We start from the raw sequence: 25,077 nt of genomic DNA on the forward strand, positions 1-25,077 counted from the left end.
CAGGATAATTTTTGGTACATTGGACTAAGCTATCTTCTCTCAGGGATAACAGTACCTAAATAAAGAATGTAAAATTAGAAACGGTTCTTACATTAAAGTTCTCAATGAAATATTTCTTTTATGGTTTATGACTTTTGTTTCCAAGATGTTCTTCGAAATCTGTGTTTAGAATAGTGTTTTTGAGCTTTTTTTTAAAAAAAAAATCTTTAAAAGTGTATATGTATAGCTCTTTTAATGTTAATATATTGCGAGTTTGATTCTTACTCTTTTTTGATCTGTTATGTAACTAATTCTGTGTGTGAATTAAGATAGTTTAATGTATAACACCTGCTTCAAAGCTAACAGTAAAGTTTATTTTGTTTATTTGTCATTTAAAATTACCTGCTTATTTTCTTTTGGTGCCGTCTTTCTACCAGGGCTGAAATTATTTACTCTTCTCGAAGGTCATTATCCGTAATAACTGTCTAAATATTTTTCCTTTCATTGTTCATGTTGTACCCATACATTAAAACCCCATTTGCTAACTATACTTCTGTCGTATTAGGGAAATCATTTGCTTTTCTATCGACTGCAGTCATGATTTTACTAACAATGTAGCACATTGCTGGAATTTAAAACAAAGAAGCTACTTTTTGAAGTTTTATATATTTAGAAACAATATTAGCTATTTCTCTTTGTGTATAATTATTCTTTAATGTCAAAGTAGTTAAAATCTAATGATTTCTTTTTTCCCCCTTGGCCTCTTCTAGTGTAATTTGTCATCACTTTTGTGCACTTTTGGATTGCAGAACATGATATCGTGAAACAAAAAGAACGGAGAAATGGTGCAGAGCAAAAAGACATCTGTGGCTGGTAATTCTTGTTTTATGTTAACTTTATTTCCACTAGAAATGCTTGAATGTTATAATTTGTATGTCCTTTTTCACAAGTAGCTTTATATTGGAGATTTACTAGTTATTTTACGTGAACGCTTCATATTACGTTTTAATGTTTAGGGTAGCATTTATGCATTAATTTCTTAGGTTTTGAATTCCGTATTGAAGTGTCTGAATTGGTGCTTTCTTTATATTGTATAGTAATATTCGAAGTTAGGTCGAACTGTTAATCACACTATAATTGTCAGAAGTCTGAGATTTCTTAGAGTTCTGTTGCTTCGTAGTGGTTTCAAAATTACTGTTGTAGTGTAATTTTTTCCCGAGTGGCCTCCTTTTGCATTATGAGGAGGAGGCTAAACATTTTCCTCTCTGTGTGGCCTAATATATTCCCTGTCCAACAGGGTCTCCTCTTCCCAACAGGTCAGTGTAATTGCACTGCCTGTGTATAAACCAATTTTGTTTCAGATTTTTTCCGAATTTAGAGTCTTTCTATCAAGTGCTATTTCTCTTGAAACCATTGAAAGTTAAATGTTCAACAAAAAAGAAATGTAAATAAAAATTTAATGAGTACTGGTATAGAAAGTTAGTGGAGCTGCAAATTGTGAAGTTTTATGAACCAATTTGCGAAGATCTGTTTAAAAGTGATTCCACAAATAAAAATTCATTTTGAAATCAAATCAGAGATGTTTTATTATTATCGAAGTAAAATTCTGCAGATTGACTTTCAACTTTGTTTTGCAAAGCACTCTGAAATTTCTTTCGGACTTCTTTCCGTTCTCTTGGCAAATGCATGACAGAATTATTTTTTCAAAAAGCTGATGTCCTTTGCTTATAAGAATGACTGATGCAACTGTATGCATGTCGCTGTAAAGAGCACATGTTTCCCAGTAGCTGTTTTAAATTGTCCTGTTTTTTTCTTTAATTGGGTCATTCTCCGCTATAAGATCAGACGTTGATTTTGTGTTATTTAACAATTCCTTCATCTTATCTTCAGTTAAAAGCTCTTCTTCGTAATGAGCACTTTTTTTATCAAGGGGTTTTATAAGATTCCAATTCTTCTTTTGTAATTTTCTGATTCATTGTTTAACTTCTCTGTCTTCCATGTGTGAAAATTCTACGGCATCGTTTGCTTTTGAGATTTGTAAGATTTTTTGGACTTCATTTTCAGTCGATGGAAATTGTTTAAAGTAGCAGATAAATTCTTTCCATTGTTGATGATTGAATGCTGCAACACGTATGAATGAAATTTTAGCAGTGGACAAATTAAATGGGATCCTTTAAAGTACTGCTATACGCGAAATCACGCTTTACGAGTTTGCGCTCAGCAAGTACCTGCTGTATTAAAAATGATAGACTAGGAAACATGACTTGAAGAATCGTATGAGTTATGTGGAATGCAGATTGGGAGTTTAGTCGTGATAGGTAAACAGTCTATACAGATGACCGGAAATAATAAAAATTTAGATGGGAATTACTATAAAGTATTTTACTCCTGGACCATGGACTAGTCATTAACAGTACTTGTGTAAAAACAGATTAAAGTATATGAATTCCCTGTTTTAGAAAGGAATTTCTTTGACAGTATGAAGTGTGTATCATAGCTGGAATAGCGAGGTGTTGCGTCTTCAGGGAAACAAAATTTGTTATTCTGTAATTTTTACTGAAAATGTGTGTTTAAATTTTGTTACCTAGATAACCTATTTTTAACTCTTTCTATATAAAAATGAAACCAAATACAGACAAAGAAATAAAATTGCATTCCTTTCCTTGGTGCAGTTATTCACAACTTTAACTTATTGGGAGCCAATATTAAGTTTATAGAATTTTGGCTAGGTGTAATTATATATTGCAATTTTAATATTTCAGTTGTTAGTGCATTACACAAAGTATAAAAATGTGTGGTATAAAATGTTAAAGAAAAGGTATACTCTTTGTATTATTTACAAAAAATTCAGCAAGATGAAAATTAAATACAGGGAAAACATATTTTAATGTGAAATTTAACACTGCATTTCTTCTGCGAGTTATTTTCCCTCTCTAGTACATGCGATGTTATGGCTAAATCCATGCAGTCGTTCGGATGTTTGTTTGTTATCCTGTATCTGAACATTGATTTTTAACAAGTTCATTCTTGAAAATCCTCTTTCACCTTTTTACGTAAATCGAAAGCAGGAATTTATCTTTTTAAAAGTTTAACAGTTCATGATTTTTCTGATCTAGGACTATTCAAATGGGCTTTTTGTGGTATTCTTGATATTAATTAGGATGAAAATTAGTTATTTCCATTTCTAGATCGGTAGAATTGTTATTTAACATATTTTCAATCTTTTACCATTTTTCTTAAATACTAGTATTATGTAATGGGTTTGAAGTGAAGGAAGTAGTTGGCCTAATTTTAAATACACTCAAAACATCTAATTTGAAAACTAACTTAAGCTCGATGAGACTTTCCAAATGTTTGTTTCAGTTTTCTTATATTTCACACTTTAGTTCTCCAGATTTTCCAAAGTGGCAAAACGTACATTACATTATGGTATATTATGTATATTCCTTATATTTGTGTAATATTTTCACAAAATTAATTTTGATTTAAAATGAATTTATAATAGCCTTTAATTCAAAGACTTTGGTTTAGTTCTCTTCCCCCCCTCAAGTTTAAGATTTTAGTTATTATGTCTGTAAGAATGACTAAATCATAGAATCAGGTATGTTCAATAATTTCTTCGTAAGTTTCATTTCTGGATATTTAAAATTCTTCTATGAAACTTTTGTAACAGAAGCTGGGATGGAACCCAGGCAGACAGACAGAATGTCCCTTCCCTGAGTGAAAATTTCTATCATTTCACTGAAAGTGACATTATACTATTTCATAATAAACCCTCGTAACACTAATAAATGTATATACACTTTTTTATAATGTTTCTATAATGCGTGTTTGGTTCTTACAATATTTTGAGGTATTATATTACTAATTCTGTATGTGCATTAAGACAGTTTAATATAGAATACCTGCTTCAAGGCTAAAAGTAAAGTATTTGAATTATGTTTTTCTTTTCGTCTGGTTTCAGACGCAAGATCTATTCTACAATTTACAGAATTTCTCGGTATTGGACATCTCACATAGCTGACAAAATTTCATTCCTGTGTTTAGGTTTTATGTTATAGTACAATAAGTTGAGCATCCCTACATTAGTATATGACTTTGATTCCTTCGAAACAGAAAAAGAGTATCTTAGTTTTCTTGAATTTCTGGTTACAATTTTAGTATGTAGGTAACTGCAATAGCTCTTCCACGAAATTGCATTTAAATTTTTTGCGATATTTCAAAATGCTGTTTAATTCAATGGCATTTGATGTGTTTTGGCTTGCTGTATTAAAGCTGGGCTCGAACACGGGCAGCTAGACAATATGTTCTTTCCCTGAGTTAAATATTGCTATAATTTCATTAAAATGACATGGTAATATTTCAGGATAATTTTTGGTACATTGGACTAAGCTATCTTCTCTCAGGGATAAGAGTACCTAAGTAAAGAATGTAAAATTAGAAATGGTTCTTACATTAAAATTCTCAATGAAATATTTCTTTTATGGTTTATGACTTTTGTTTCCAAGATGTTCTTCGAAATCTGTGTTTAGAATAGTGTTTTTGAGCTTTTTTTTTAAAAAAAAAATCTTTAAAAGTGTATATGTATAGCTCTTTTAATGTTAATATATTGCGAGTTTGATTCTTACTCTTTTTTGATCTGTTATGTAACTAATTCTGTGTGTGAATTAAGATAGTTTAATGTATAACACCTGCTTCAAAGCTAACAGTAAAGTTTAATTTGTTTATTTTTCATTTAAAATTACCTGCTTATTTTCTTTTGGTGCCGTCTTTCTACCAGGGCTGAAATTATTTACTCTTCTCGAAGATCATTATCCGTAATAACTGTCTAAATATTTTTCCTTTCATTGTTCATGTTGTACCCATACATTAAAACCGCTTTTGCTAACTGTACTTCTGTTGTATTACGGAAATCATTTGCTTTTCTATCGACTGCAGTCATGATTTTACTAACAGTGTAGCACATTGCTGGAATTTAAAACAAAGAAGCTACTTTTTGAAGTTTTATATATTTAGAAACAATATTAGCTATTTCTCTTTGTGTATAATTATTCTTTAATGTCAAAGTAGTTAAAATCTAATTATTTCTTTTTTTCCCCCTTGGCCTCTTCTAGTGTAATTTGTCATCACTTTTGTGCCCTCTTGGATTGCAGAACATGATATCGTGAAAGAAAAAGAACGGAGAAATAGTGCAGAGCAAAAAGACATCTCTGGCTGGTAATTCTTGTTTTTTCTTAACTTTATTTCCACTAGAAATGCCTGAATGTTATAATTTGTATGTCCTTTTTCACAAGTAGCTTTATATTGGAGTTTTACTAGTTATTTTACGTGAACGCTTCATATTACGTTTTAATGTTTAGGGTAGCATTTATGCATTAATTTCTTAGGTTTTGAATTACGTATTGAAGTGTCTGAATTGGTGCTTTCTTTATATTGTATAGTAATGTTCGAAGTTAGGTCGAACTGTTAATCACACTATAATTATCAGAAGTCTGAGATTTCTTAGAGTTCTGTTGCTTCGTAGTGGTTTCAAAATTACTGTTGTAGTGTAATATTTTCCCGAGTGGCCTCCTTTTGCATTATGAGGAGGAGGCTAAACATTTTCCTCTCTGTGTGGCCTAATATTTTCCCTGTCCAACAGGGTCTCCTCTTCCCAATAGGTCAGTTTAATTGCACTGCCTGTGTATAAACCAATTTTGTTTCAGATTTTTTTCCGAATTTAGAGTCTCTCCATCAAGTGCTGTTTCTCTTGAAACCATTGAAAGTTAAATGTTCAACAAAAAGGAAATATAAATAAAAATTTAATGAGTACTCGTATAGAAATTTAGTGGAGCCAAATTGTCTTCTGTTAAGGATGCTCCAAATGTGCTTTTTCTTAGTTGTTTTAAGCATATACTTTATTATATTTTTCCCTTAATCTGAACTATTTTGGCATATTGTGAAGTTTTATGAACCAATTTGGGAAGATCTATTTAAAAGTTATTCCACAAATAAAAATTCATTTTGAAATCAAATCAGATATGTTTTATTATTATCGAAGTAAAATTTTGCAGATTGACTTTCAACTTTGTTTTGCAAAGCACTCTGAAAGTTTCTTTCGGACTTCTTTCCGTTCTCTTGGCAAATGCATGACAGAATTATTTTTTGAAAAAGCTGATGTCCTTCGCTTATAAGAATGACTGATGCAACTGTATGCGTGTCGCTGTAAAGAGCACATGTTTCCCAGTAGCTGTTTTAAAGTGTCCTGTTTTTTTCTTTAATTGGGTCATTCTCCGCTATAAGATCAGACGTTGATTTTGTGTTATTTAACAATTCCTTCATCTTATCTTCAGTTAAAAGCTCTTCTTCGTAATGAGCACTTTTTTTATCAAGGGGTTTTATAAGATTCCAATTCTTCTTTTGTAATTTTCTGATTCATTGTTTAACTTCTCTGTCTTCCATGTGTGAAAATTCTACGGCATCGTTTGCTTTTGAGATTTGTAAGATTTTTTGGACTTCATTTTCAGTCGATGGAAATTGTTTAAAGTAGCAGATAAATTCTTTCCATTGTTGATGATTGAATGCTGCAGCACTTATGAATGAAATTCTAGCAGTGGACAAATTAAATGGGATCCTTTAAAGTACTGCTATACGCGAAATCACGCTTTACGAGTTTGCGCTCAGCAAGTACCTGCTGTATTAAAAATGATAGACTAGGAAACATGACTTGAAGAATCGTATGAGTTATGTGGAATGCAGATTGGGAGTTTAGTCGTGATAGGTAAACAGTCTATACAGATGACCGGAAATAATAAAAATTTAGATGGGAATTACTATAAAGTATTTTACTCCTGGACCATGGACTAGTCATTAACAGTACTTGTGTAAAAACAGATTAAAGTATATGAATTCCCTGTTTTAGAAAGGAATTTCTTTGACAGTATGAAGTGTGTATCATAGCTGGAATAGCGAGGTGTTGCGTCTTCAGGGAAACAAAATTTGTTATTCTGTAATTTTTACTGAAAATGTGTGTTTAAATTTTGTTACCTAGATAACCTATTTTTAACTCTTTCTATATAAAAATGAAACCAAATACAGACAAAGAAATAAAATTGCATTCCTTTCCTTGGTGCAGTTATTCACAACTTTAACTTATTGGGAGCCAATATTAAGTTTATAGAATTTTGGCTAGGTGTAATTATATATTGCAATTTTAATATTTCAGTTGTTAGTGCATTACACAAAGTATAAAAATGTGTGGTATAAAATGTTAAAGAAAAGGTATACTCTTTGTATTATTTACAAAAAATTCAGCAAGATGAAAATTAAATACAGGGAAAACATATTTTAATGTGAAATTTAACACTGCATTTCTTCTGCGAGTTATTTTCCCTCTCTAGTACATGCGATGTTATGGCTAAATCCATGCAGTCGTTCGGATGTTTGTTTGTTATCCTGTATCTGAACATTGATTTTTAACAAGTTCATTCTTGTAAATCCTCTTTCACCTTTTTACGTAAATCGAAAGCAGGAATTTATCTTTTTAAAAGTTTAACAGTTCATGATTTTTCTGATCTAGGACTATTCAAATGGGCTTTTTGTGGTATTCTTGATATTAATTAGGATGAAAATTAGTTATTTCCATTTCTAGATCGGTAGAATTGTTATTTAACATATTTTCAATCTTTTACCATTTTTCTTAAATACTAGTATTATGTAATGGGTTTGAAGTGAAGGAAGTAGTTGGCCTAATTTTAAATACACTCAAAACATCTAATTTGAAAACTAACTTAAGCTCGATGAGACTTTCCAAATGTTTGTTTCAGTTTTCTTATATTTCACACTTTAGTTCTCCAGATTTTCCAAAGTGGCAAAACGTACATTACATTATGGTATATTATGTATATTCCTTATATTTGTGTAATATTTTCACAAAATTAATTTTGATTTAAAATGAATTTATAATAGCCTTTAATTCAAAGACTTTGGTTTAGTTCTCTTCCCCCCCTCAAGTTTAAGATTTTAGTTATTATGTCTGTAAGAATGACTAAATCATAGAATCAGGTATGTTCAATAATTTCTTCGTAAGTTTCATTTCTGGATATTTAAAATTCTTCTATGAAACTTTTGTAACAGAAGCTGGGATGGAACCCAGGCAGACAGACAGAATGTCCCTTCCCTGAGTGAAAATTTCTATCATTTCACTGAAAGTGACATTATACTATTTCATAATAAACCCTCGTAACACTAATAAATGTATATACACTTTTTTATAATGTTTATATAATGCGTGTTTGGTTCTTACAATATTTTGAGGTATTATATTACTAATTCTGTATGTGCATTAAGACAGTTTAATATAGAATACCTGCTTCAAGGCTAAAAGTAAAGTATTTGAATTATGTTTTTCGTTTCGTCTGGTTTCAGACGCAAGATCTATTCTACAATTTACAGAATTTCTCGGTATTGGACATCTCACATAGCTGACAAAATTTCATTCCTGTGTTTAGGTTTTATGTTATAGTACAATAAGTTGAGCATCCCTACATTAGTATATGACTTTGATTCCTTCGAAACAGAAAAAGAGTATCTTAGTTTTCTTGAATTTTTGGTTACAATTTTAGTATGTAGGTAACTGCAATAGCTCTTCCACGAAATTGCATTTAAATTTTTTGCGATATTTCAAAATGCTGTTTAATTCAATGGCATTTGATGTGTTTTGGCTTGCTGTATTAAAGCTGGGCTCGAACACGGGCAGCTAGACAATATGTTCTTTCCCTGAGTTAAATATTGCTATAATTTCATTAAAATAACATGGTAATATTTCAGGATAATTTTTGGTACATTGGACTAAGCTATCTTCTCTCAGGGATAAGAGTACCTAAGTAAAGAATGTAAAATTAGAAATGGTTCTTACATTAAAATTCTCAATGAAATATTTCTTTTATGGTTTATGACTTTTGTTTCCAAGATGTTCTTCGAAATCTGTGTTTAGAATAGTGTTTTTGAGCTTTTTTTTTAAAAAAAAAATCTTTAAAAGTGTATATGTATAGCTCTTTTAATGTTAATATATTGCGAGTTTGATTCTTACTCTTTTTTGATCTGTTATGTAACTAATTCTGTGTGTGAATTAAGATAGTTTAATGTATAACACCTGCTTCAAAGCTAACAGTAAAGTTTAATTTGTTTATTTTTCATTTAAAATTACCTGCTTATTTTCTTTTGGTGCCGTCTTTCTACCAGGGCTGAAATTATTTACTCTTCTCGAAGATCATTATCCGTAATAACTGTCTAAATATTTTTCCTTTCATTGTTCATGTTGTACCCATACATTAAAACCGCTTTTGCTAACTGTACTTCTGTTGTATTACGGAAATCATTTGCTTTTCTATCGACTGCAGTCATGATTTTACTAACAGTGTAGCACATTGCTGGAATTTAAAACAAAGAAGCTACTTTTTGAAGTTTTATATATTTAGAAACAATATTAGCTATTTCTCTTTGTGTATAATTATTCTTTAATGTCAAAGTAGTTAAAATCTAATTATTTCTTTTTTTCCCCCTTGGCCTCTTCTAGTGTAATTTGTCATCACTTTTGTGCCCTCTTGGATTGCAGAACATGATATCGTGAAAGAAAAAGAACGGAGAAATAGTGCAGAGCAAAAAGACATCTCTGGCTGGTAATTCTTGTTTTTTCTTAACTTTATTTCCACTAGAAATGCCTGAATGTTATAATTTGTATGTCCTTTTTCACAAGTAGCTTTATATTGGAGTTTTACTAGTTATTTTACGTGAACGCTTCATATTACGTTTTAATGTTTAGGGTAGCATTTATGCATTAATTTCTTAGGTTTTGAATTACGTATTGAAGTGTCTGAATTGGTGCTTTCTTTATATTGTATAGTAATGTTCGAAGTTAGGTCGAACTGTTAATCACACTATAATTATCAGAAGTCTGAGATTTCTTAGAGTTCTGTTGCTTCGTAGTGGTTTCAAAATTACTGTTGTAGTGTAATATTTTCCCGAGTGGCCTCCTTTTGCATTATGAGGAGGAGGCTAAACATTTTCCTCTCTGTGTGGCCTAATATTTTCCCTGTCCAACAGGGTCTCCTCTTCCCAATAGGTCAGTTTAATTGCACTGCCTGTGTATAAACCAATTTTGTTTCAGATTTTTTTCCGAATTTAGAGTCTCTCCATCAAGTGCTGTTTCTCTTGAAACCATTGAAAGTTAAATGTTCAACAAAAAAGAAATATAAATAAAAATTTAATGAGTACTCGTATAGAAATTTAGTGGAGCCAAATTGTCTTCTGTTAAGGATGCTCCAAATGTGCTTTTTCTTAGTTGTTTTAAGCATATACTTTATTATATTTTTCCCTTAATCTGAACTATTTTGGCATATTGTGAAGTTTTATGAACCAATTTGGGAAGATCTATTTAAAAGTTATTCCACAAATAAAAATTCATTTTGAAATCAAATCAGATATGTTTTATTATTATCGAAGTAAAATTTTGCAGATTGACTTTCAACTTTGTTTTGCAAAGCACTCTGAAAGTTTCTTTCGGACTTCTTTCCGTTCTCTTGGCAAATGCATGACAGAATTATTTTTTGAAAAAGCTGATGTCCTTCGCTTATAAGAATGACTGATGCAACTGTATGCGTGTCGCTGTAAAGAGCACATGTTTCCCAGTAGCTGTTTTAAAGTGTCCTGTTTTTTTCTTTAATTGGGTCATTCTCCGCTATAAGATCAGACGTTGATTTTGTGTTATTTAACAATTCCTTCATCTTATCTTCAGTTAAAAGCTCTTCTTCGTAATGAGCACTTTTTTTATCAAGGGGTTTTATAAGATTCCAATTCTTCTTTTGTAATTTTCTGATTCATTGTTTAACTTCTCTGTCTTCCATGTGTGAAAATTCTACGGCATCGTTTGCTTTTGAGATTTGTAAGATTTTTTGGACTTCATTTTCAGTCGATGGAAATTGTTTAAAGTAGCAGATAAATTCTTTCCATTGTTGATGATTGAATGCTGCAGCACTTATGAATGAAATTCTAGCAGTGGACAAATTAAATGGGATCCTTTAAAGTACTGCTATACGCGAAATCACGCTTTACGAGTTTGCGCTCAGCAAGTACCTGCTGTATTAAAAATGATAGACTAGGAAACATGACTTGAAGAATCGTATGAGTTATGTGGAATGCAGATTGGGAGTTTAGTCGTGATAGGTAAACAGTCTATACAGATGACCGGAAATAATAAAAATTTAGATGGGAATTACTATAAAGTATTTTACTCCTGGACCATGGACTAGTCATTAACAGTACTTGTGTAAAAACAGATTAAAGTATATGAATTCCCTGTTTTAGAAAGGAATTTCTTTGACAGTATGAAGTGTGTATCATAGCTGGAATAGCGAGGTGTTGCGTCTTCAGGGAAACAAAATTTGTTATTCTGTAATTTTTACTGAAAATGTGTGTTTAAATTTTGTTACCTAGATAACCTATTTTTAACTCTTTCTATATAAAAATGAAACCAAATACAGACAAAGAAATAAAATTGCATTCCTTTCCTTGGTGCAGTTATTCACAACTTTAACTTATTGGGAGCCAATATTAAGTTTATAGAATTTTGGCTAGGTGTAATTATATATTGCAATTTTAATATTTCAGTTGTTAGTGCATTACACAAAGTATAAAAATGTGTGGTATAAAATGTTAAAGAAAAGGTATACTCTTTGTATTATTTACAAAAAATTCAGCAAGATGAAAATTAAATACAGGGAAAACATATTTTAATGTGAAATTTAACACTGCATTTCTTCTGCGAGTTATTTTCCCTCTCTAGTACATGCGATGTTATGGCTAAATCCATGCAGTCGTTCGGATGTTTGTTTGTTATCCTGTATCTGAACATTGATTTTTAACAAGTTCATTCTTGAAAATCCTCTTTCACCTTTTTACGTAAATCGAAAGCAGGAATTTATCTTTTTAAAAGTTTAACAGTTCATGATTTTTCTGATCTAGGACTATTCAAATGGGCTTTTTGTGGTATTCTTGATATTAATTAGGATGAAAATTAGTTATTTCCATTTCTAGATCGGTAGAATTGTTATTTAACATATTTTCAATCTTTTACCATTTTTCTTAAATACTAGTATTATGTAATGGGTTTGAAGTGAAGGAAGTAGTTGGCCTAATTTTAAATACACTCAAAACATCTAATTTGAAAACTAACTTAAGCTCGATGAGACTTTCCAAATGTTTGTTTCAGTTTTCTTATATTTCACACTTTAGTTCTCCAGATTTTCCAAAGTGGCAAAACGTACATTACATTATGGTATATTATGTATATTCCTTATATTTGTGTAATATTTTCACAAAATTAATTTTGATTTAAAATGAATTTATAATAGCCTTTAATTCAAAGACTTTGGTTTAGTTCTCTTCCCCCCCTCAAGTTTAAGATTTTAGTTATTATGTCTGTAAGAATGACTAAATCATAGAATCAGGTATGTTCAATAATTTCTTCGTAAGTTTCATTTCTGGATATTTAAAATTCTTCTATGAAACTTTTGTAACAGAAGCTGGGATGGAACCCAGGCAGACAGACAGAATGTCCCTTCCCTGAGTGAAAATTTCTATCATTTCACTGAAAGTGACATTATACTATTTCATAATAAACCCTCGTAACACTAATAAATGTATATACACTTTTTTATAATGTTTATATAATGCGTGTTTGGTTCTTACAATATTTTGAGGTATTATATTACTAATTCTGTATGTGCATTAAGACAGTTTAATATAGAATACCTGCTTCAAGGCTAAAAGTAAAGTATTTGAATTATGTTTTTCGTTTCGTCTGGTTTCAGACGCAAGATCTATTCTACAATTTACAGAATTTCTCGGTATTGGACATCTCACATAGCTGACAAAATTTCATTCCTGTGTTTAGGTTTTATGTTATAGTACAATAAGTTGAGCATCCCTACATTAGTATATGACTTTGATTCCTTCGAAACAGAAAAAGAGTATCTTAGTTTTCTTGAATTTTTGGTTACAATTTTAGTATGTAGGTAACTGCAATAGCTCTTCCACGAAATTGCATTTAAATTTTTTGCGATATTTCAAAATGCTGTTTAATTCAATGGCATTTGATGTGTTTTGGCTTGCTGTATTAAAGCTGGGCTCGAACACGGGCAGCTAGACAATATGTTCTTTCCCTGAGTTAAATATTGCTATAATTTCATTAAAATAACATGGTAATATTTCAGGATAATTTTTGGTACATTGGACTAAGCTATCTTCTCTCAGGGATAAGGGTACCTAAGTAAAGAATGTAAAATTAGAAACGGTTCTTACATTAAAATTCTCAATGAAATATTTCTTTTATGGTTTATGACTTTTGTTTCCAAGATGTTCTTCGAAATCTGTGTTTAGAATAGTGTTTTTGAGCTTTTTTTTTTAAAAAAAAATCTTTAAAAGTGTATATGTATAGCTCTTTTAATGTTAATATATTGCGAGTTTGATTCTTACTCTTTTTTGATCTGTTATGTAACTAATTCTGTGTGTGAATTAAGATAGTTTAATGTATAACACCTGCTTCAAAGCTAACAGTAAAATTTATTTTGTTTATTTGTCATTTAAAATTACCTGCTTATTTTCTTTTGGTGCCGTCTTTCTACCAGGGCTGAAATTATTTACTCTTCTCGAAGATCATTATCCGTAATAACTGTCTAAATATTTTTCCTTTCATTGTTCATGTTGTACCCATACATTAAAACCGCTTTTGCTAACTGTACTTCTGTTGTATTACGGAAATCATTTGCTTTTCTATCGACTGCAGTCATGATTTTACTAACAGTGTAGCACATTGCTGGAATTTAAAACAAAGAAGCTACTTTTTGAAGTTTTATATATTTAGAAACAATATTAGCTATTTCTCTTTGTGTATAATTATTCTTTAATGTCAAAGTAGTTAAAATCTAATTATTTCTTTTTTTCCCCCTTGGCCTCTTCTAGTGTAATTTGTCATCACTTTTGTGCCCTCTTGGATTGCAGAACATGATATCGTGAAAGAAAAAGAACGGAGAAATAGTGCAGAGCAAAAAGACATCTCTGGCTGGTAATTCTTGTTTTTTCTTAACTTTATTTCCACTAGAAATGCCTGAATGTTATAATTTGTATGTCCTTTTTCACAAGTAGCTTTATATTGGAGTTTTACTAGTTATTTTACGTGAACGCTTCATATTACGTTTTAATGTTTAGGGTAGCATTTATGCATTAATTTCTTAGGTTTTGAATTCCGTATTGAAGTGTCTGAATTGGTGCTTTCTTTATATTGTATAGTAATGTTCGAAGTTAGGTCGAACTGTTAATCACACTATAATTATCAGAAGTCTGAGATTTCTTAGAGTTCTGTTGCTTCGTAGTGGTTTCAAAATTACTGTTGTAGTGTAATATTTTCCCGAGTGGCCTCCTTTTGCATTATGAGGAGGAGGCTAAACATTTTCCTCTCTGTGTGGCCTAATATTTTCCCTGTCCAACAGGGTCTCCTCTTCCCAATAGGTCAGTTTAATTGCACTGCCTGTGTATAAACCAATTTTGTTTCAGATTTTTTTCCGAATTTAGAGTCTCTCCATCAAGTGCTGTTTCTCTTGAAACCATTGAAAGTTAAATGTTCAACAAAAAAGAAATATAAATAAAAATTTAATGAGTACTCGTATAGAAATTTAGTGGAGCCAAATTGTCTTCTGTTAAGGATGCTCCAAATGTGCTTTTTCTTAGTTGTTTTAAGCATATACTTTATTATATTTTTCCCTTAATCTGAACTATTTTGGCATATTGTGAAGTTTTATGAACCAATTTGGGAAGATCTATTTAAAAGTTATTCCACAAATAAAAATTCATTTTGAAATCAAATCAGATATGTTTTATTATTATCGAAGTAAAATTTTGCAGATTGACTTTCAACTTTGTTTTGCAAAGCACTCTGAAAGTTTCTTTCGGACTTCTTTCCGTTCTCTTGGCAAATGCATGACAGAATTATTTTTTGAAAAAGCTGATGTCCTTCGCTTATAAGAATGACTGATGCAACTGTATGCGTGTCGCTGTAAAGAGCACATGTTTCCCAGTAGCTGTTTTAAAGTGTCCTGTTTTTTTCTTTAATTGGGTCATTCTCCGCTATAAGATCAGACGTTGATTTTGTGTTATTTAACAATTCCTTCATCTTATCTTCAGTTAAAAGCTCTTCTTCGTAATGAGCACTTTTTTTATCAAGGGGTTTTATAAGATTCCAATTCTTCTTTTGTAATTTTCTGATTCATTGTTTAACTTCTCTGTCTTCCATGTGTGAAAATTCTACGGCATCGTTTGCTTTTGAGATTTGTAAGATTTTTTGGACTTCATTTTCAGTCGATGGAAATTGTTTAAAGTAGCAGATAAATTCTTTCCATTGTTGATGATTGAATGCTGCAGCACGTATGAATGAAATTCTAGCAGTGGACAAATTAAATGGGATCCTTTAAAGTACTGCTATACGCGAAATCACGCTTTACGAGTTTGCGCTCAGCAAGTACCTGCTGTATTAAAAATGATAGACTAGGAAACATGACTTGAAGAATCGTATGAGTTATGTGGAATGCAGATTGGGAGTTTAGTCGTGATAGGTAAACAGTCTATACAGATGACCGGAAATAATAAAAATTTAGATGGGAATTACTATAAAGTATTTTACTCCTGGACCATGGACTAGTCATTAACAGTACTTGTGTAAAAACAGATTAAAGTATATGAATTCCCTGTTTTAGAAAGGAATTTCTTTGACAGTATGAAGTGTGTATCATAGCTGGAATAGCGAGGTGTTGCGTCTTCAGGGAAACAAAATTTGTTATTCTGTAATTTTTACTGAAAATGTGTGTTTAAATTTTGTTACCTAGATAACCTATTTTTAACTCTTTCTATATAAAAATGAAACCAAATACAGACAAAGAAATAAAATTGCATTCCTTTCCTTGGTGCAGTTATTCACAACTTTAACTTATTGGGAGCCAATATTAAGTTTATAGAATTTTGGCTAGGTGTAATTATATATTGCAATTTTAATATTTCAGTTGTTAGTGCATTACACAAAGTATAAAAATGTGTGGTATAAAATGTTAAAGAAAAGGTATACTCTTTGTATTATTTACAAAAAATTCAGCAAGATGAAAATTAAATACAGGGAAAACATATTTTAATGTGAAATTTAACACTGCATTTCTTCTGCGAGTTATTTTCCCTCTCTAGTACATGCGATGTTATGGCTAAATCCATGCAGTCGTTCGGATGTTTGTTTGTTATCCTGTATCTGAACATTGATTTTTAACAAGTTCATTCTTGAAAATCCTCTTTCACCTTTTTACGTAAATCGAAAGCAGGAATTTATCTTTTTAAAAGTTTAACAGTTCATGATTTTTCTGATCTAGGACTATTCAAATGGGCTTTTTGTGGTATTCTTGATATTAATTAGGATGAAAATTAGTTATTTCCATTTCTAGATCGGTAGAATTGTTATTTAACATATTTTCAATCTTTTACCATTTTTCTTAAATACTAGTATTATGTAATGGGTTTGAAGTGAAGGAAGTAGTTGGCCTAATTTTAAATACACTCAAAACATCTAATTTGAAAACTAACTTAAGCTCGATGAGACTTTCCAAATGTTTGTTTCAGTTTTCTTATATTTCACACTTTAGTTCTCCAGATTTTCCAAAGTGGCAAAACGTACATTACATTATGGTATATTATGTATATTCCTTATATTTGTGTAATATTTTCACAAAATTAATTTTGATTTAAAATGAATTTATAATAGCCTTTAATTCAAAGACTTTGGTTTAGTTCTCTTCCCCCCCTCAAGTTTAAGATTTTAGTTATTATGTCTGTAAGAATGACTAAATCATAGAATCAGGTATGTTCAATAATTTCTTCGTAAGTTTCATTTCTGGATATTTAAAATTCTTCTATGAAACTTTTGTAACAGAAGCTGGGATGGAACCCAGGCAGACAGACAGAATGTCCCTTCCCTGAGTGAAAATTTCTATCATTTCACTGAAAGTGACATTATACTATTTCATAATAAACCCTCGTAACACTAATAAATGTATATACACTTTTTTATAATGTTTATATAATGCGTGTTTGGTTCTTACAATATTTTGAGGTATTATATTACTAATTCTGTATGTGCATTAAGACAGTTTAATATAGAATACCTGCTTCAAGGCTAAAAGTAAAGTATTTGAATTATGTTTTTCGTTTCGTCTGGTTTCAGACGCAAGATCTATTCTACAATTTACAGAATTTCTCGGTATTGGACATCTCACATAGCTGACAAAATTTCATTCCTGTGTTTAGGTTTTATGTTATAGTACAATAAGTTGAGCATCCCTACATTAGTATATGACTTTGATTCCTTCGAAACAGAAAAAGAGTATCTTAGTTTTCTTGAATTTTTGGTTACAATTTTAGTATGTAGGTAACTGCAATAGCTCTTCCACGAAATTGCATTTAAATTTTTTGCGATATTTCAAAATGCTGTTTAATTCAATGGCATTTGATGTGTTTTGGCTTGCTGTATTAAAGCTGGGCTCGAACACGGGCAGCTAGACAATATGTTCTTTCCCTGAGTTAAATATTGCTATAATTTCATTAAAATAACATGGTAATATTTCAGGATAATTTTTGGTACATTGGACTAAGCTATCTTCTCTCAGGGATAAGGGTACCTAAGTAAAGAATGTAAAATTAGAAACGGTTCTTACATTAAAATTCTCAATGAAATATTTCTTTTATGGTTTATGACTTTTGTTTCCAAGATGTTCTTCGAAATCTGTGTTTAGAATAGTGTTTTTGAGCTTTTTTTTTTAAAAAAAAATCTTTAAAAGTGTATATGTATAGCTCTTTTAATGTTAATATATTGCGAGTTTGATTCTTACTCTTTTTTGATCTGTTATGTAACTAATTCTGTGTGTGAATTAAGATAGTTTAATGTATAACACCTGCTTCAAAGCTAACAGTAAAATTTATTTTGTTTATTTGTCATTTAAAATTACCTGCTTATTTTCTTTTGGTGCCGTCTTTCTACCAGGGCTGAAATTATTTACTCTTCTCGAAGATCATTATCCGTAATAACTGTCTAAATATTTTTCCTTTCATTGTTCATGTTGTACCCATACATTAAAACCGCTTTTGCTAACTGTACTTCTGTTGTATTACGGAAATCATTTGCTTTTCTATCGACTGCAGTCATGATTTTACTAACAGTGTAGCACATTGCTGGAATTTAAAACAAAGAAGCTACTTTTTGAAGTTTTATATATTTAGAAACAATATTAGCTATTTCTCTTTGTGTATAATTATTCTTTAATGTCAAAGTAGTTAAAATCTAATTATTTCTTTTTTTCCCCCTTGGCCTCTTCTAGTGTAATTTGTCATCACTTTTGTGCCCTCTTGGATTGCAGAACATGATATCGTGAAAGAAAAAGAACGGAGAAATAGTGCAGAGCAAAAAGACATCTCTGGCTGGTAATTCTTGTTTTTTCTTAACTTTATTTCCACTAGAAATGCCTGAATGTTATAATTTGTATGTCCTTTTTCACAAGTAGCTTTATATTGGAGTTTTACTAGTTATTTTACGTGAACGCTTCATATTACGTTTTAATGTTTAGGGTAGCATTTATGCATTAATTTCTTAGGTTTTGAATTCCGTATTGAAGTGTCTGAATTGGTGCTTTCTTTATATTGTATAGTAATGTTCGAAGTTAGGTCGAACTGTTAATCACACTATAATTATCAGAAGTCTGAGATTTCTTAGAGTTCTGTTGCTTCGTAGTGGTTTCAAAATTACTGTTGTAGTGTAATATTTTCCCGAGTGGCCTCCTTTTGCATTATGAGGAGGAGGCTAAACATTTTCCTCTCTGTGTGGCCTAATATTTTCCCTGTCCAACAGGGTCTCCTCTTCCCAATAGGTCAGTTTAATTGCACTGCCTGTGTATAAACCAATTTTGTTTCAGATTTTTTTCCGAATTTAGAGTCTCTCCATCAAGTGCTGTTTCTCTTGAAACCATTGAAAGTTAAATGTTCAACAAAAAAGAAATATAAATAAAAATTTAATGAGTACTCGTATAGAAATTTAGTGGAGCCAAATTGTCTTCTGTTAAGGATGCTCCAAATGTGCTTTTTCTTAGTTGTTTTAAGCATATACTTTATTATATTTTTCCCTTAATCTGAACTATTTTGGCATATTGTGAAGTTTTATGAACCAATTTGGGAAGATCTATTTAAAAGTTATTCCACAAATAAAAATTCATTTTGAAATCAAATCAGATATGTTTTATTATTATCGAAGTAAAATTTTGCAGATTGACTTTCAACTTTGTTTTGCAAAGCACTCTGAAAGTTTCTTTCGGACTTCTTTCCGTTCTCTTGGCAAATGCATGACAGAATTATTTTTTGAAAAAGCTGATGTCCTTCGCTTATAAGAATGACTGATGCAACTGTATGCGTGTCGCTGTAAAGAGCACATGTTTCCCAGTAGCTGTTTTAAAGTGTCCTGTTTTTTTCTTTAATTGGGTCATTCTCCGCTATAAGATCAGACGTTGATTTTGTGTTATTTAACAATTCCTTCATCTTATCTTCAGTTAAAAGCTCTTCTTCGTAATGAGCACTTTTTTTATCAAGGGGTTTTATAAGATTCCAATTCTTCTTTTGTAATTTTCTGATTCATTGTTTAACTTCTCTGTCTTCCATGTGTGAAAATTCTACGGCATCGTTTGCTTTTGAGATTTGTAAGATTTTTTGGACTTCATTTTCAGTCGATGGAAATTGTTTAAAGTAGCAGATAAATTCTTTCCATTGTTGATGATTGAATGCTGCAGCACGTATGAATGAAATTCTAGCAGTGGACAAATTAAATGGGATCCTTTAAAGTACTGCTATACGCGAAATCACGCTTTACGAGTTTGCGCTCAGCAAGTACCTGCTGTATTAAAAATGATAGACTAGGAAACATGACTTGAAGAATCGTATGAGTTATGTGGAATGCAGATTGGGAGTTTAGTCGTGATAGGTAAACAGTCTATACAGATGACCGGAAATAATAAAAATTTAGATGGGAATTACTATAAAGTATTTTACTCCTGGACCATGGACTAGTCATTAACAGTACTTGTGTAAAAACAGATTAAAGTATATGAATTCCCTGTTTTAGAAAGGAATTTCTTTGACAGTATGAAGTGTGTATCATAGCTGGAATAGCGAGGTGTTGCGTCTTCAGGGAAACAAAATTTGTTATTCTGTAATTTTTACTGAAAATGTGTGTTTAAATTTTGTTACCTAGATAACCTATTTTTAACTCTTTCTATATAAAAATGAAACCAAATACAGACAAAGAAATAAAATTGCATTCCTTTCCTTGGTGCAGTTATTCACAACTTTAACTTATTGGGAGCCAATATTAAGTTTATAGAATTTTGGCTAGGTGTAATTATATATTGCAATTTTAATATTTCAGTTGTTAGTGCATTACACAAAGTATAAAAATGTGTGGTATAAAATGTTAAAGAAAAGGTATACTCTTTGTATTATTTACAAAAAATTCAGCAAGATGAAAATTAAATACAGGGAAAACATATTTTAATGTGAAATTTAACACTGCATTTCTTCTGCGAGTTATTTTCCCTCTCTAGTACATGCGATGTTATGGCTAAATCCATGCAGTCGTTCGGATGTTTGTTTGTTATCCTGTATCTGAACATTGATTTTTAACAAGTTCATTCTTGAAAATCCTCTTTCACCTTTTTACGTAAATCGAAAGCAGGAATTTATCTTTTTAAAAGTTTAACAGTTCATGATTTTTCTGATCTAGGACTATTCAAATGGGCTTTTTGTGGTATTCTTGATATTAATTAGGATGAAAATTAGTTATTTCCATTTCTAGATCGGTAGAATTGTTATTTAACATATTTTCAATCTTTTACCATTTTTCTTAAATACTAGTATTATGTAATGGGTTTGAAGTGAAGGAAGTAGTTGGCCTAATTTTAAATACACTCAAAACATCTAATTTGAAAACTAACTTAAGCTCGATGAGACTTTCCAAATGTTTGTTTCAGTTTTCTTATATTTCACACTTTAGTTCTCCAGATTTTCCAAAGTGGCAAAACGTACATTACATTATGGTATATTATGTATATTCCTTATATTTGTGTAATATTTTCACAAAATTAATTTTGATTTAAAATGAATTTATAATAGCCTTTAATTCAAAGACTTTGGTTTAGTTCTCTTCCCCCCCCTCAAGTTTAAGATTTTAGTTATTATGTCTGTAAGAATGACTAAATCATAGAATCAGGTATGTTCAATAATTTCTTCGTAAGTTTCATTTCTGGATATTTAAAATTCTTCTATGAAACTTTTGTAACAGAAGCTGGGATGGAACCCAGGCAGACAGACAGAATGTCCCTTCCCTGAGTGAAAATTTCTATCATTTCACTGAAAGTGACATTATACTATTTCATAATAAACCCTCGTAACACTAATAAATGTATATACACTTTTTTATAATGTTTATATAATGCGTGTTTGGTTCTTACAATATTTTGAGGTATTATATTACTAATTCTGTATGTGCATTAAGACAGTTTAATATAGAATACCTGCTTCAAGGCTAAAAGTAAAGTATTTGAATTATGTTTTTCGTTTCGTCTGGTTTCAGACGCAAGATCTATTCTACAATTTACAGAATTTCTCGGTATTGGACATCTCACATAGCTGACAAAATTTCATTCCTGTGTTTAGGTTTTATGTTATAGTACAATAAGTTGAGCATCCCTACATTAGTATATGACTTTGATTCCTTCGAAACAGAAAAAGAGTATCTTAGTTTTCTTGAATTTTTGGTTACAATTTTAGTATGTAGGTAACTGCAATAGCTCTTCCACGAAATTGCATTTAAATTTTTTGCGATATTTCAAAATGCTGTTTAATTCAATGGCATTTGATGTGTTTTGGCTTGCTGTATTAAAGCTGGGCTCGAACACGGGCAGCTAGACAATATGTTCTTTCCCTGAGTTAAATATTGCTATAATTTCATTAAAATAACATGGTAATATTTCAGGATAATTTTTGGTACATTGGACTAAGCTATCTTCTCTCAGGGATAAGAGTACCTAAGTAAAGAATGTAAAATTAGAAATGGTTCTTACATTAAAATTCTCAATGAAATATTTCTTTTATGGTTTATGACTTTTGTTTCCAAGATGTTCTTCGAAATCTGTGTTTAGAATAGTGTTTTTGAGCTTTTTTTTTAAAAAAAAAATCTTTAAAAGTGTATATGTATAGCTCTTTTAATGTTAATATATTGCGAGTTTGATTCTTACTCTTTTTTGATCTGTTATGTAACTAATTCTGTGTGTGAATTAAGATAGTTTAATGTATAACACCTGCTTCAAAGCTAACAGTAAAGTTTAATTTGTTTATTTTTCATTTAAAATTACCTGCTTATTTTCTTTTGGTGCCGTCTTTCTACCAGGGCTGAAATTATTTACTCTTCTCGAAGATCATTATCCGTAATAACTGTCTAAATATTTTTCCTTTCATTGTTCATGTTGTACCCATACATTAAAACCGCTTTTGCTAACTGTACTTCTGTTGTATTACGGAAATCATTTGCTTTTCTATCGACTGCAGTCATGATTTTACTAACAGTGTAGCACATTGCTGGAATTTAAAACAAAGAAGCTACTTTTTGAAGTTTTATATATTTAGAAACAATATTAGCTATTTCTCTTTGTGTATAATTATTCTTTAATGTCAAAGTAGTTAAAATCTAATTATTTCTTTTTTTCCCCCTTGGCCTCTTCTAGTGTAATTTGTCATCACTTTTGTGCCCTCTTGGATTGCAGAACATGATATCGTGAAAGAAAAAGAACGGAGAAATAGTGCAGAGCAAAAAGACATCTCTGGCTGGTAATTCTTGTTTTTTCTTAACTTTATTTCCACTAGAAATGCCTGAATGTTATAATTTGTATGTCCTTTTTCACAAGTAGCTTTATATTGGAGTTTTACTAGTTATTTTACGTGAACGCTTCATATTACGTTTTAATGTTTAGGGTAGCATTTATGCATTAATTTCTTAGGTTTTGAATTCCGTATTGAAGTGTCTGAATTGGTGCTTTCTTTATATTGTATAGTAATGTTCGAAGTTAGGTCGAACTGTTAATCACACTATAATTATCAGAAGTCTGAGATTTCTTAGAGTTCTGTTGCTTCGTAGTGGTTTCAAAATTACTGTTGTAGTGTAATATTTTCCCGAGTGGCCTCCTTTTGCATTATGAGGAGGAGGCTAAACATTTTCCTCTCTGTGTGGCCTAATATTTTCCCTGTCCAACAGGGTCTCCTCTTCCCAATAGGTCAGTTTAATTGCACTGCCTGTGTATAAACCAATTTTGTTTCAGATTTTTTTCCGAATTTAGAGTCTCTCCATCAAGTGCTGTTTCTCTTGAAACCATTGAAAGTTAAATGTTCAACAAAAAAGAAATATAAATAAAAATTTAATGAGTACTCGTATAGAAATTTAGTGGAGCCAAATTGTCTTCTGTTAAGGATGCTCCAAATGTGCTTTTTCTTAGTTGTTTTAAGCATATACTTTATTATATTTTTCCCTTAATCTGAACTATTTTGGCATATTGTGAAGTTTTATGAACCAATTTGGGAAGATCTATTTAAAAGTTATTCCACAAATAAAAATTCATTTTGAAATCAAATCAGATATGTTTTATTATTATCGAAGTAAAATTTTGCAGATTGACTTTCAACTTTGTTTTGCAAAGCACTCTGAAAGTTTCTTTCGGACTTCTTTCCGTTCTCTTGGCAAATGCATGACAGAATTATTTTTTGAAAAAGCTGATGTCCTTCGCTTATAAGAATGACTGATGCAACTGTATGCGTGTCGCTGTAAAGAGCACATGTTTCCCAGTAGCTGTTTTAAAGTGTCCTGTTTTTTTCTTTAATTGGGTCATTCTCCGCTATAAGATCAGACGTTGATTTTGTGTTATTTAACAATTCCTTCATCTTATCTTCAGTTAAAAGCTCTTCTTCGTAATGAGCACTTTTTTTATCAAGGGGTTTTATAAGATTCCAATTCTTCTTTTGTAATTTTCTGATTCATTGTTTAACTTCTCTGTCTTCCATGTGTGAAAATTCTACGGCATCGTTTGCTTTTGAGATTTGTAAGATTTTTTGGACTTCATTTTCAGTCGATGGAAATTGTTTAAAGTAGCAGATAAATTCTTTCCATTGTTGATGATTGAATGCTGCAGCACGTATGAATGAAATTCTAGCAGTGGACAAATTAAATGGGATCCTTTAAAGTACTGCTATACGCGAAATCACGCTTTACGAGTTTGCGCTCAGCAAGTACCTGCTGTATTAAAAATGATAGACTAGGAAACATGACTTGAAGAATCGTATGAGTTATGTGGAATGCAGATTGGGAGTTTAGTCGTGATAGGTAAACAGTCTATACAGATGACCGGAAATAATAAAAATTTAGATGGGAATTACTATAAAGTATTTTACTCCTGGACCATGGACTAGTCATTAACAGTACTTGTGTAAAAACAGATTAAAGTATATGAATTCCCTGTTTTAGAAAGGAATTTCTTTGACAGTATGAAGTGTGTATCATAGCTGGAATAGCGAGGTGTTGCGTCTTCAGGGAAACAAAATTTGTTATTCTGTAATTTTTACTGAAAATGTGTGTTTAAATTTTGTTACCTAGATAACCTATTTTTAACTCTTTCTATATAAAAATGAAACCAAATACAGACAAAGAAATAAAATTGCATTCCTTTCCTTGGTGCAGTTATTCACAACTTTAACTTATTGGGAGCCAATATTAAGTTTATAGAATTTTGGCTAGGTGTAATTATATATTGCAATTTTAATATTTCAGTTGTTAGTGCATTACACAAAGTATAAAAATGTGTGGTATAAAATGTTAAAGAAAAGGTATACTCTTTGTATTATTTACAAAAAATTCAGCAAGATGAAAATTAAATACAGGGAAAACATATTTTA

The 25,077-nt window shown here is 30.8% G+C and overlaps 1 long non-coding RNA gene across 3 annotated transcripts in view; it reads left to right on the forward strand.

Moving 5' to 3' along the window:
• The window catches only part of LOC146992740 (uncharacterized), a 38,655-nt gene extending 33,459 nt beyond the window's left edge, over window positions 1-5,196 (forward strand). For all 3 annotated transcript variants that reach the window (XR_015039059.1, XR_015039061.1, XR_015039060.1), the window contains 2 exons: window positions 750-852; window positions 5,094-5,196. This is a non-coding gene — a long non-coding RNA (uncharacterized LOC146992740). The remainder of the gene's footprint in view (window positions 1-749; window positions 853-5,093) is intronic.
• The last annotated feature ends 19,881 nt before the right edge of the window (window positions 5,197-25,077 follow it).

This window comes from Stegodyphus dumicola, chromosome X2 (genome assembly GCF_044657685.1).
Source record: "Stegodyphus dumicola isolate Sdum_Otavi_A_Nest chromosome X2, ASM4465768v1".
Lineage (NCBI taxonomy): Eukaryota > Metazoa > Arthropoda > Arachnida > Araneae > Eresidae > Stegodyphus > Stegodyphus dumicola.